The sequence below is a fragment of the Canis lupus genome, chromosome 31 (genome assembly GCF_003254725.2).
Source record: "Canis lupus dingo isolate Sandy chromosome 31, ASM325472v2, whole genome shotgun sequence".
NCBI lineage: Eukaryota > Metazoa > Chordata > Mammalia > Carnivora > Canidae > Canis > Canis lupus.
In genome coordinates, this window is record NC_064273.1 from 12,900,903 (window position 1) to 12,914,224 (window position 13,322).

Consider the following 13,322-nt stretch of genomic DNA (forward strand, 5'->3'; position numbering starts at 1 on the left):
CAGCGTTTTCATTTTTTTTTCCCTCCACCTCCCTATTTTCTATAAGGATTTTGTCTCACCAATGAGATTTTTGCCACTCCTGGGATTTATCAGCAACACAGATCCTTGGCCAGGAATTATGTTCCTTTACTTTAAAATGTTTATGGATACTCTTAAAGTAAAATGTGTTCTGCAGAGTAAAATTCAAAAGCAAACATCTATCACATGAGTAGGTATTTCTCATTACCTCGAAGATGTTAAATTGCTCGTATAAATTAGTTTCCCATCGTCTTTTCCAGTCTCATCTTAATTCTCCATGGTTTTAATAGCAGGGTGCACTTGCTCATTTCACGTGGTTTATTGCTTTCCCTAAAAATAATTTTAATAGCTCAAGTAGGCTTGTAAATTTGATTCTCTCTAATAGTTTCATTTATAAGTGGTCACATTTTCTCTTTGAAGCACAATTTAGTATATCTATGGCAAATCAGGCTAGGTTTGGTTCAAATTGTGCATCTATCTCAATTTGAAACTACTATTGTTCCTATTCAATATTAGATGAGACAGATGGAGCAGAACATACCTTAACAGTAAATGTGTCTTAGAATGTTTATACTAATGGTTCATTGAAATTTGTTTGAGTCAAAAGGATTAGGTTGTAAAGCAAGCAGAGCCCTTCTGCTAGCATCTGGAAGAAATCAACTATGAACTTGGAAATAAAACCCAGGTTTGAATCTGACTTTATTACTTTTAGCTGTGTTTTTGGGGTAAGTTATTTGTACTCTGTGAACCTCAGTTTTCTCATCTGTGTAAACCAGAAAGTACTTATCTTGCAAGAATGGCATGAGAACTCCACAAGATGTAGATAATGTTTAGCATAGGATCCACAGTAAACATCTAATCAACAGTGTAGCTGCTATTACCTTGAATGTTTTACTTTGGCTTTAAAAAAATTCCAAGTATTCATAAAAGATTTTACTTGATATGTGCTATAAACAGTTCTCGATTTCCACAAAGAATATACAGTATAGCAAATAGCTCAATATCACAGAAAACGTTAAATTTAAAATTCGGAATATGAAAATTAAATCAACATAATATTTAATTTATTACATTGGCAAGAATTATTTCAACAGAACTTTTTAATGAATAACCTGGCATAGCAAATAACTGTGTGTGAGGGGTGGTGGATTTTTTTTTCTATAAAGGTGCTAAAACAACTAATAATCTGTATATAAAAGAACACAAAGGAAAAACTGGTCCTCAGCCTGACACCATATTAAACTACCAATTTCAGATCAACAAAAGACTTACTTGTGAATGAAAAACTATGAGGCAACCCAAATTACAAAATAAATATACACCAATGTATACATGAATAGAGATAAATGATTTCATAAGTAAATAAATTGGGAAGAAAAGACAAATTTTCCTTATGGAAGAATTCCATTTAAGGAGATAGTCCTCCCTTGAGGAGATAGAGGTTAATCACCACCACTACTCCACTTTGTGCACAGGCTGGATTAGACTTGTTTCTAAGGAATAGAGTATGAAAAGAGTGAAATAGTATAGTAACCTTGCAGAGGAGAAATCTGGCAGGCATACTAAAGGCTAACCTCCCCAGTAATGTCTTTTGGATATCATATAACTCTTGCTATCTGGGATGAGAAGGGCATTTTACCTATGTGCTATTTTTCTTTCTCTCTTTTTTTTTTTTTCAGAAAACCCTTAACCCCACTCTAATCATGAGGAAAACATCTGAAAAAGATTCAAAAACATTTTACAGCATAACTAACTGGCCAAGGTCAAGAAATTCAAGGAAAGACTAAAAAAGTATCACAGATTAACAGAAAGTGAAGAGAAATGACAGAGAGGTGCTTTCTCACTCAGATTGGATCCTAAAACAGAAACAGAAAAAAAAAAAAAACTGGTAAAATGCAAATAAAGTCTGGAGTTCGATTAATAGTAATGGGCTAATGTTGGTTTCTTACCTTCAACAAATATACAATTATAATGTAAGATGTTAACAAAGGGTGGAACTGAAGAAGGGATATATATATGGGGATTCTCTGCACTGCTGTTGAAAACTTTCTGTAAACATAAAGTTATTCCAAAATAAAAATACCCACCATTTGCTTCAACGTGAATGGAACTGGAGGGTATTATGCTGAGTGAGTAAGTCAATCGGAGAAGGACAAACAGTGTATGTTCTCATTCATTTGGGGAATATAAATAATAGTGAAAGGGAATATAAGGGAAGAGAAAAGAAATGAGTGGGAAATATCAGAAAGGGAGACAGAACATAAAGACTCCTAACTCTGGGAAACGAACTAGGGGTGGTGGAAGGGGAGGAAGGCGGGGGGTAGGGGTGAATGGGTGACGGGCACTGAGGGGGGCACTTGACGGGATGAGCACTGGGTGTTATTCTGTATGTTGGTAAATTGAACACCAATAAAAAATAAATTTATTATAAGAAAAAAAATAAAACACAAATTATTAAAAAAAACAAAATAAAAAGTGTATTAAAGAAAGACTACAAGAGTTAAAAAAAAAAAGAAAAAAAATCAAAAATATTTTTATATTCTTAAGATATAGAGGATTTCTTAATCAAGAAAAAAAGTGCAGGAAAATATTGATAAATTTGACTACCTTAAATTCTGGAGTGTCTGTTCATCCAAAGATGCTGCAGAGAGTAAAAAGTCACAAAAAGCGAGAAAATATATTTACAAATACATTTCGATGCAATGCAAATTGAAAAAGGCAGGCAATTTTGTAGCAACAGGAGGAAGATACTTAACTAGCCACTTCCCAGAAAAAGAAATCCTAAAGATCAATGAATATATAAAGGATCTTCAACCTCATTACTAATCAAGAAAAATCCACAGTGGGATAGCATTTTATGTTTGCTTGATTAGAAATCTTAAAGACATGAGAATATCAAGTGTTAACAAGGACATGGAATACCAAAACATTTATACACTGCAGGTGGGAGTGTAAGGCTACATTGTCACTCTGGAAACAATCCTACACTATCTAGAGTCCAAGATGTGTCTATCTTATGTATGGCAAAGCAATTGCACTCCTACGTTTACACCCTGGATAAACTATTCTATATATGGACAAAGAAACATGTACCAAGATACTCTCAGAAGCTCTGTAACAGCAAAAAAAAAAAAAAAAAAAAGGAAAAAAGAAGGGGGAAAAGAAAAAAACTAGCAGCAACCTGAAAATCCATCACAACACAATCCATCCAACAATGAAAATAAAAGGACAGTAACAAGGAGCAACAAGGATACGTTTCAAGTACATAAGTTGGAGGGAAATGAGGAAGCTGCAGACGGATGCATAGAGCACGATCTAATTACCTGAAATTTTAAAATGTAGAACTAAACAATTTAGGGTTTAGGATTACAAGCCTGTGGGAAAGCTATAAAGAAAATCATGACCACTACACATAATTCTCACAATTAATATCTTCATGTAGGTAAGCATGTAAAGAATATTTAAAACAAGGCAATGTTCTTCATTTTCAATGGGATGGTGGGCTCATGGGGGTGTTTGTGTTATTGTAATCTGTACTATTATCTATAGTATAAATGTAGACACCTGGCATAGGTACACTTGGCTAAAGGCAAGGTGTCCACAATAATACAAAGAAATTGAAAAAAATAAGAGAAAGGAAGAAAAAGAGAAGAGAAGGAGGGAGGATGTGGGTTGTCACCTCCACTAGCAACCATACCCAAGAAGCATGTCTACTCCAACACAGAAAGGGATTCCCAAGTTTAGAACTAAGTGTGTCAGTTTGGTAGATTTCACTGGCTCTTTTCATTGTTATCCCATATCAGATCTCCATTTAAATTAGCTGGGTCCAAGGTACATTATTTACTCCCTCAGGTTCAGCCTTTTGTGACACATTCGGTTCCAGGCCTGGCCCCAAGCTGGCTCTGGCAGTATGTTAGTTCTCCATCTTCCTCTTCTTATTGTCACAACAGATTGAAAATCTCTCTGTCTCTAAATGTACTCTATCCCAGGACACAACTTTTATTATTGCTCTCATTGCTCACACACCTGGGCTCATCGATGCTGTAATAAGCCATCCTTCCTGAAAACTCATTCCCCAGAGCCTGGGCTGCCTTTTCCTCCCTCCTAGGACTTCCTTCCTCTTCACGTTGTTCAAAGCCATTACACAGGGGTGATGGAATATTTCTAATGCAAACCTGGCCGATCATGGCCACAAACACCTCTTATCTCTTCCTGGTCAAGGCAACTGTCAGGAATCCTCAGAAAGTGGCCTGAGAGACATGAAGATTTTTAAAAGACATGCTCCATATTAGGTTTGAGAGTTTCAGTCTTATTCACTGAAGATGCCAGAAGAAAAATGTGTAGCAAGTGTGGAAGTTAGGGAGACTCATGGACTAGTCCAGATTGAGAGGATGGTCTGAACCAGGCAGTGGATATGACAGACATGGAAATAGGAAGGAGGGGACAAATTTGAGGGAGATTTGCCCAGAGCCTTGGGCATTAGTCAATAAAAAGCAATCTAGGGATCCCTGGGTGGCGCAGCGGTTTAGCACCTGCCTTTAGCCAGGGAGTGATCCTGGAGTCCCTGGATCGAGTCCCGCATCAGGCTCCCTGTATGGAGCCTGCTTCTCCCTCTGCCTGTGTCTCTGCCTCTCTCTCTTTGTGTCTCTCATGAATAAATAAATAAATAAAATCTTTTTTTAAAAAAGGCAGTCTAAAAGGACTGATGTGAAGGTGAGCCACCATCTTCATGAAACAACAGTGGATGGATAGATTTAGGATTTTAAAGTCTAAACCTGCTGCTACAATGAGGCAAGCAGAAACTGAGTGTGTGTGAAAGCTATAGATTATTGGAGAAAAATGATTAATAGAGCACCAGGCTCTACTATTGCCAGCAGGAAGCAATGCAGAGAACATTGCTTGTAACCTAGTAAAACCTTAAGAAGCCAATGACTATCTTGTTCATGGCTTGCTATAATTATTAGTGTTTACATGGATTGAACAAATTTTCATATTGTACATGGATTTAACCTGTCTTCTTGACAATCCTCAACTACTCACATGTATCCTTCTTATTCCATAGTAAAAGTAAACTGTACTGGAAAGTACAAACATGGTTCATAATATTCTCTCGGCTCAACAGTTTATTTGTTTACTATTTACAAGGGTTTTCTGAAATGACAAAAAAATCCTTTGAGAAAATGTTATAAATGTAATTATATAAATGATGATAAAAGATCTGGAGAAAGGAAGAAAAAGTGGAGAAAAAGAGCATAATCAACATCTCATGCCATAGACAGTTTTTAAAACTAAACAAGAATTCTCTGGCAATAAAAAGAATAGTTCAGCCACACTATTATCATCAAAGAGACGAAGGCAGTATTTAAAACAGAGAAGAGAAATCCCCTTGTGGCTCAGCGGTTGAGCCGCCTGCCTTTGGCCCAGGGCATGATCCTGGAGACTCGGGATTGAGTCCCCATCAGGCTCCCAGCATGGAGCCTGCTTCTCCCTCTGCCTGTGTCTCTGCCTCTCTCTCTCTGTGTTTCTCATGAATAAATAAATAATATCTTTTAAAAAAAATAAAATAAAACAGAGAAGAAAGAAATCAGATAAGTTTATTTTTTGACTTCATGTTTATCATAAAAAATAGCCCCTTAATTTGAGGTACATATTTTCTTTCCCATGTAATAAATATATTTTTATAACATAATTTGTCACATTTTATGGCAAAGGTAAAACATGCAAAAGTATACTATTGTGTCAATGATAACTCTATAAGAAAACTACAAGTGGAAAAGAAGTACCCAAATATCTATTAAGTAGAATTAAGTGGTCTTTTTCCCCCTCAAACATGTAAATGTTTATGTGTTGCATCATTCCAGGGTAAATTAGCCCAAAATGTGGATTCCCTCAACAAAAGTTATTTCTTTGAGGCCTATTTATCTCTTGTGTTCACACTGGTACAGTGTGCCCGTATGCATCTTTTATTATTGCCCTTATTGCATAGTATGATTTTTTTTAGTTTGCTTTAGCCCTTAGAATATTAATGCATTGAAGATAGAAATTGCCATTATTGGGATGCCGGGGTGGCTCAGTGGTTGGGCGTCTGCTTTTGGCCCAGGGCATGATCCTGGAGTCCCAGTATGGAGTTCCTCATCGGGCTCCCTGGGAGGAGTCTGCTTCTCCCTCTGCCTGTGTCTCTGCCTCTCTTTCTCTGTGTATCTCATGAATAAATAAATAAAACCTTTTTTTAAAAAAAATAAATTGCCATTATTATATGGATGAGTATTTTTGCACAGTGCATGACACTTGGTAGTTTCTCATTAAATATATAATGAATTGATTTACACATATATAATGTCTTTTCCCAGGATATTCTAATTTCCCTAAAAATTGTTAAGTCTAATTATAAAGCTCGAGAAGGAATACACACTTTCTTTATAAATGCCTGCTTAAAATCTATAATAATATATAAGTTGAGAACTTTGTAGAAGTTCTATAGCGAAAACTTTGATTCATCCTTCTAAAATACCAGTAAATTCTGTATACCAAAGAAAACCTCTAAGTACCTTTTCTTCTTGAAATATAATACAATTAAATGGCTTTCTTACACTTTGGAGAGGGACTATCTCATCCAGAAATATAATAGAAAATCATGAATTTTAACATTTTCATAAACTGTAGCATATAGGAGTGTGAATCTTCTCTTTTCTCAGGCAGGCATAGTCTGCTCTGTGGGTTGCTAAGATACATAAACTTAAAAGTACAGAAATGTGATTTAGCTCTTTAAAAATAGGCTAGGCAGCTTTCTTATTTCTGGCAAAATTAGTCTCTAGAGAATATATACAATCTCAGTACAATCATTTATTTTAGTTACTTTCTGGATTGCTGAATTAAATTGTGGTTTGTGAAGATTTTAATCTTAAGGTTTAATGTTGAGATCAGCGAAATTATTTGCAAGCATTAACTAAAAGCCTCTGTCTTTGGCTTCCTACGCTCCCACCCTTTATTTTGGCAATCAGTAGAGAACAAGCCAGATCCATTTCAGTGAAAAGCCACTGATTTCTCTTTCCAAAGTAGCTAACTCGTGTGCTCTTCCATTTCTTCTTTTCACAGAGAAAGGAAGGTTACACCACAAGACCAAACCCCTTTATTCTGAGGTAAAGTGGTAGCAAAAGTGGGTGGGGATACCATTCTGAATTCTTAGATTATGACAAATCTTTGGCAAACAGATCTTTCCTGGTTGACCCAGATAATAAGCCTTATGGATATCCTAAAAAGTTCAAATTATTTCTGCTGCAGAGCCTGACCTCAGAACCCATGACTTGTTTTCTGTTGTCAGTATTTTCAAGCTGACTGGCACACTGGTCATGTCCCTGGCCACTAGCCTCACAATCTGTTCATGATAAGAAACAAGCACAAAGTTGACTTCTTACAGGATATTAGCCTAAGTAGAAGGTATGCAAGGAATATATAAAACTTGAATCTACGAACATTTGAAAGCAAAACATATAGAATAAATGTAAGTAAATATACGTATAGTGAGTGGAAGCTCTCTGGACCTACAGATGGTAGCTGCAGACCAAAAATATGCACTATGAAGAAAAAAATCTCTACCATGTACTCTCTCATATCCTTAAATTGGTTTCTATTTTGAGTCCTCTCATTATTTCACCTTCCCTTTGTTTCCTCTTATGTCACTGCTTCTCTGAATTTTTTGTAGAGTTTTATTTCTTTTTTCATTTCTCTTTTTATATAGCATTTCTTCTTTTACCTGCTGCAGAATCCCTTTTTTTTTTTTTTGCCTCTTCCCTCCTTACTGCACACTTAGTTAAGTGGAAAGTGTTCACTATCATATTTCAGTCGAGCCTATACGTGAGTTTACATATTTATCTCAGACTCATACCTTTCTCCTTTGTGCTTTCAAATCACATCTCTACAGCTGAGTTTTCAAAAGTAATATTCATAAAACCAAACTCATTCTTCAGTATTCCGTATTCGTTCCTCCTCTGTTCCTTACCTATGATCCTTATGATTCAGCTATTGATATGGTCAAGTGTCTGATAGTAGAGACTTCTAGTAATATTTCCTAATCCAGTGCAAACCCTCCCCATATAGACCCTCTCTTTCTTTGTCATGTATTTATTTACCAATTCACTTATTTTACTGTGTAAATAAGGTATAAAATGCAAAACATACAAGTTCCCTAATTCCTCTCCTCACAGTGATTATGAACAGTTACTGAACTGTTATTTTTTTTAAAGATTTCATCTATTTAAGAAAAGATTTCATTTATTTATTCATGAGAGATACAGAGAGAGAGAGAGAGAGGCAGAGAGAGAAGCAAGCTCCATGCAGGGAGCCCACGTGGGACTCGATCCCTGGTCTCCAGGATCACGCCCTGGGCTGAAGGCGGCGCTAAACCGCTGGGCCACCCAGGCTGCCCCAGTTACTGAACTGTTATATCTCTTTCCAAGATGGCCTTTTTCTCTATAAGCATATATGTACCTATATCTTTGTGTGCATACACATGTGTCTGAACATACACACACACACACACACACACACACACACACAAGGACAACATATTGGTCTTCACCTTTCTTTTTTTTTATTTATTTAACAGTATACTTTGGAAAATATTCCATATAATTCAAAGTGGTTCCTCATTAAAAAAAAAAAAACTGTTGCAAGTTATTCCATTAAATGTAGTGTGTACAGCATTCCATTAAGTGGAAAAAACAAAATGGATTATCACAGTAGTTCAAAGAGTAGAGAAGAGAAATGGAAATATGCTATTATAAATTTTTCATACTACCTGTAAAGTGGTATAATATCACTTTAAAGTAGATTATGATATGTTAGAGATTTATGCTATAAACACTAAAGTAACCACAAAGATGGTATATTTTCTTTTTTTAAATTTTATTAAAGACTTTATTTGAGATAGGGAGAGAGAGAGAGAGAGAGCAGGAGGAAGAGGGAGAGAGAATCTGAAGTAGACTCTGTGCTGAGCTCAGAGCCCAAGGTGGGGCTTGATCTCACGACATGGGAGCATAAACTGTGCCAAAACCAAGAATTGGACACTTAACCAACTGGGACATCCCGGTGACCCAAAGGTGGTATCTTTTCAACGAGGCTTCATAGAAAACTACTAACAACACTGCATAAAGACCAAATCAGTTGATACAAACAAAAGAAAAAGTATGTTCATCTGGCTCTGCAACAAAATAAAAGCAATTACCCATCGCAGGAAAAAATGCAAATATTAAAGCAGAGACCCCTGAACATTTGTGGATAGGAGCTCCTCAAGACAAATGGAGACTTTCCATTTAAAAGAGCAGACACTGCCTTAGTTCCTTTCACTTTTCTAAAACCCACTCTTGATTTCTTGCTATCTTCTTTTACTCAGAAAATTTCCCTTCCCCTAGTCACCCTACCTCAGTCATAGATACTAAATTGCAGGGCTAACTGCTTTCACTTTTCATTTGAAGTAGACATTACCCTTTCTGTGTTTTTATTTTCATTAAGTAAAGATTGGTTTAAAAACAGAAAAACAAGAAAGAAACAATGTCTGCCGATTTAAAACATCAAGTGCCTATTTGTCCTTCAGGAATTTCTCCAAAAACACAAAAATTCAAAGGCCTCCACTGGAGATATTTGCAGTAACTCAGAGCCACTCTGCTTCATGTTTTTTGGTTTTCTTGCCTTCAGGGTATGTGTTTGAAAAATTTTATTATCTTTAAATATATATGACAGTCTAATCATGAAGGTACAAAGAAGAGAAAGAAATAGTTGACTCTGTGAGTTATAAAATTAAAACTGTTCTTCCTTTTCCTCATGTCATCAATACATCTTTCCCATATTCCACTAGGCAAAATAAGTATTGCCAAAGTCAGTTCCAAAAATCCAAATATAAAACTTCAAAACTGTTAAAGAAATAAAATATGCTCTGCTCTTGGAGTGAGAATCTCAGGACACACAGGCCAGGACCTATCTGGGTTGGTGCAGTCCTACCTTTTCTTGGTATTTCAGGAATAAACAAATGATTTCTTCGACATGTTTTTCACAGTAATATATTTAACAATTATTTTTGTTCCAGTGGGTTGGATTTCTCAAATGTCTGGATTATTGAAAGATTCTTGAATATGTCACTTACTTTTCTATTCCAAGTTCCTTTGGGCTTTCTCACCATAGGTCACTTTGTCAGCCACCCCCAAGTGATGACTTCTTATGTTTCTGAGACCTGATGCTGCCCTGGGATGCCCATAACACAGCTGTCACCACCATCTGCAGATTTTCATTATCTCTGGAAAATATTTTTCTCTTATCCACGTGATATTATGACCTTTTCTATGTACTCCAGTGGTATAAAATATTCTTTCCCCATCAGCATTCTAACCTGGTCATCTGGCAGTGACTCACCCCCATAGTGTCCTGTAAAATGATTGGTGATCCAACTTTGATTTACTCTTTATCACAGATTTCATCTGCTAAGGACTTGGGCAACTGTCCAAGGGAGAATAGCTCACAAGTCAAATACAATATCACCACATTGTCATGCATCCATTATGAAAATAAATATTTGACCTATTTGTTTTTCCTTCTATCAAGTGTCTTTGGGTAAAGTTAACCTTCCCATAATTGACATGTAAATAAATAATCTACATTTAGGATCATCTCCATTAATGTGTATGTGTTTGTATCTCAGAATACATTACTTGTTCCCTTCACTGTGGCATTGATGGCATTGACTAATGGCAGATTATTATTTCTTTGTGCCTACTTGCAACCAATGTCTCCATCAAGGCAGAGGATCGGCTGGTATTTTTAAGTACTTCCTCTATGCTGGCACTGTGCAAAACACAGCACGTACTTAGCTCTCACCACACCCACTTAATAGAAGTATGTACTATTATGGTCCCATTATAGAGATGCAGAAATGGAAGCACACGGAGGCTAAATAATTTGTCCACACAGCAGTAAGTGGAGGACCCAAGATGAAAACCCAAGCAGCACAGCTCCAGGTCTTACACTATCAACTAGTGCTAACTGCTTATCATTGTAACACATAGGCCAATGGTTTCTTAACCTAAACCAAATCAACGGACGTTTAGGTTGATTCTGATCTTTTGCTTTTATGAACAACGTTATAATGAATACTTTTGTACATAACATCATTTTGCACAAGAGTTTATAGAATAAATCTTTTCTTTTTTAGAGAGAGAAAGAGAGAAAAAGTGCACAAACAGAGGGTGGGAAAGGTGTGGCAGAGGGAGAGGGAGAGAAAGAACCCCAGGGAGGCTCCACATTCAGCAAGGAGCCTGATGCAGGGCTCGGTCTCGTGATGCTGAAATCATGACCTGAGCCAAAATCAAGACTTGGACACTCAACTGACTGACCCACCCAGGTGATTCCAGAATCTTGAAGTAGAATTTTTTTAAATCAAGGAGTATGTACATTGTACATTTTGGAAGGTACTGCTAAAATATTCCCCATAAGCAATGTAGTAAGAATTGATATTTCCTAGACCCATTTATTAGTGTACAGCAATGTATTTTACAAGTTTTAAATTATTTTTGGAGTGTATCTACATGTTTTTTGCTTTTCTTCTCTGTCAGGTTTCCTCCTACACTAAATTGATGCAATTATCCAAGGACTTGGACCACAAAGCGTTTTATTCAAAACATTCGAAATCTAGGCAAAAGTATGCTTTCGATATTTCTGAAGGATAGGGAAGGAGTTATATAAAATTATCTGGATAATTGGATCTGTCTCCCTGTTTTAACTGGTATGACTAAATTTATAGATGTTAAATAAAGGATGACTATATCATTAGGTTTTCTGGAAATCAGATATTAACTAGACATGAGACAACCTCAGTTTCTCTATGTATAAATTGTGGAACACCTGAAATGCATGCAAAGCAAACTAATCACAAATAATTTATGAAAATAAACCTTACAAACAGGAAAATTAAAATGGAAAATTTGTCTCAAAAGAAATAATTAGCAATTAAGGACTTTTGAAGATTTTTTAAGGCAAATTTTCCATCTTGCAAATTTAAATCTAAGTAGAAAAATTCTCATACCTTGATTTTTTTCCAAATGTTAAATGAAAAATTAATTGACCCTAGTGCCGGCATGGAAAGAAAACTAGATAATTTATGAAAAGTGATAATAATGTTTAAAGAGATATTACCTATTTACCTTAAATCCTACAAATGCAAGTTTTAATTCTTTTTGGGTTTCAAAATACATTTTTAAATAATTTATTTTGCATTATAATGACATATTTAGCATGATTTTCAATTGAATGATGAGTAATAATCCATCATTTTCTCATGTTAGCTCACTTAAGACCCACAACAGCCAGGGGAGATAGGAATTTTCGTCTCCCTGTTACAGATAAAACTTGAATGCAAAAAGGCGAAGTGACCCACAGACATGCATAGGCAAAGGTAGCCTTGCCATATCTCAAATTCCATAAGGCTGGGACAGCAGATCTAGTTATGATTAACAAGAAGCTCTTTTGTCTGAATGTCAGCTGATCCAGCAGTGTCTATTTAGATACTTTGACCCCTGATTTTGAATGTTGTTTTTTTTTTTAATTCCTGCTATTTTGGTTTTAATTGTACAAAATAAACTGGAGGGGATACATTATTTTTTAGGGGTAAATGACTTAACCCTTTGCACTGCCAAGATCTCCAGGTAAACACAGATATCAGGGTATTATCAGTAGCTTTACCAAGACTCCTTTAATATGTTTTCATTATTAGTATTAGAAAGATGGACAACTTATTATTAAAAACTAATATTGTAACTTTTGGAAGTCAGAAGTTCAAATGCCTTCAAGAGTCCCACAATTCTAGGGGTAGGCTGTAATGAGATTATGGAGATTAAGGGCCCCTGGATGGCTCAGTGGGTTAAGCGTCTGCCTTTGGCTCAGGTCATGCCCAGGGTCCTGGGATCAAGTCCCACTTTGGGCTCCCTATTCAGTGAGGAGCGCCTCCTTCTCCCTCTCCCTCTGCCTGCCACTCCCCCTGCTTGTGCTCTCTTGGTCTCTCCACCTGTCCTTCGCCCCCCCCCCATCAAATAAATAAATAAAATCTAAAAAAAAAAAAAAGCTATGGAAAATAGTAGGTCCAGAGGCATATGGAAGAGGCATGCTTTTATAAAAATGCCCAACTTCCAAAATGCAGACTGGGCCTATGGTTTTAGTGTCAGCGCCTTGGCTATTTTACTATAATTGATCCTGAACAGTCATCCCAGAAATATAACAACAACAATAGAAAGATTATTTAAAAAAAAAAAAGAATGATTATT

The 13,322-nt window shown here is 36.1% G+C and overlaps 2 long non-coding RNA genes across 2 annotated transcripts in view; one reads left to right on the forward strand and one right to left on the reverse strand.

The window, feature by feature from the left end:
- The window catches only part of LOC125754161 (uncharacterized), a 44,491-nt gene extending 42,595 nt beyond the window's left edge, over nt 1-1,896 (forward strand). The window contains exon 4 of the long non-coding RNA XR_007407680.1: nt 1,698-1,896. This is a non-coding gene — a long non-coding RNA (uncharacterized LOC125754161). The remainder of the gene's footprint in view (nt 1-1,697) is intronic.
- Nucleotides 1-13,322, reverse strand: part of LOC112661807 (uncharacterized) — a 93,216-nt gene that overhangs the window by 14,075 nt on the left and 65,819 nt on the right. The window lies entirely within an intron of this gene.